The 1,087-nt window shown below is 36.4% G+C and overlaps 1 long non-coding RNA gene across 1 annotated transcript in view; it reads left to right on the top strand.

Annotated features, from left to right (window-relative positions):
- LOC123986857 overlaps positions 1-1,087 on the top strand; it is a 10,989-nt gene that overhangs the window by 1,475 nt on the left and 8,427 nt on the right. The gene's annotated exons all lie outside the window — the stretch shown is intronic.

Here is a 1,087-nt window from a genome sequence, read left to right as displayed (position 1 = left end):
GTTTTCCACTTTTCTCTCCTGTAGCTGAACTCACTCAGAGGAAGTTGTCAGTTTGGTCTGAAGGTGAATCTGATCGTCTGTTTTTCACTCTGTGTCTCTGTAGTGAGGAAGGATAAGAAGCTGTTTCCTGATTTGTCTCTGGTGAGTAAGTGAGGGGTTGCCTTTGTCAGACCTTTCATAAAAGCTGTTTCTTCACCTGTAACACAGGTTGTCTTTCATTCCAAAGTACTGAGTCACTACTGGATATTTAGCGCACCTCTTAACATTCCTGTAAAATTCATGCAAAACGCCTCTTCAAGGCAGATCCAAAGTAAATTGAATGTAGTTCCTGAACCATTTGGAGTATATGCCTGGTTTAAGATAAGATAATACTCTGGAGTGTCTAACCCGTTTCCGCTTGAAAATGCTTGCTAACAAATGCATGCAGACAACTACAGCTGGGACTTATTAGCTGTAGGGCCACAGCATAAAGCCTTACCTAGTCCAAGTTTAAAGTTCATACCAATACCATGAAAAATGACTATTTTACACAGGTTACACAAGTGTATGTCTCAGCGGATGTTTTCTAAAACAGCACCTGCTGCTGCTGCATCGCTCCGTATCAGCCGGTATCTCGACGCAGACGTGTTTTTTTGCTGGAAGATCATGAATTTCCTACTTAAAGCGTTTTATAATTTATTTTTTTGTACAGACATTCAGTTACATTTTACATTGCCAGAAGCTCAAATTAAATTCAGTTCTTCTATAATATTAAGACACTTTATAGCTTTTTTTTTTTTTTTTAAGAGGTGCAGTAGTGTTTCAGTTCAACTGTAAATCCATTGAAGCAGGGTTTGGATTCAGTCCATTTTGATTTGTGGATATGGAATTTTCCAACTATGATAAATACTTAATATTGTCTGGACCATGTAGCACAAAATATAACATGACATCAAATACATTAATCAGTATACTTTTAACCGTTTTTCTGTTAATAAAATGTTCCAAACTTTTCCAAAATACATTTGTATGTTCACAGTGGTAAAAAAGATGGAATATAGTTCCTCTTTCTGAATTGCAAAACACAGTTATAATCAATGTTACGTTT

Source organism: Micropterus dolomieu, linkage group LG18 (genome assembly GCF_021292245.1).
Source record: "Micropterus dolomieu isolate WLL.071019.BEF.003 ecotype Adirondacks linkage group LG18, ASM2129224v1, whole genome shotgun sequence".
Classification (NCBI taxonomy): Eukaryota; Metazoa; Chordata; class Actinopteri; order Centrarchiformes; family Centrarchidae; genus Micropterus; species Micropterus dolomieu.
The sequence above is the reverse complement of the archived record's forward strand: the minus strand, read 5'-3'. Positions and strand labels throughout refer to the sequence as shown.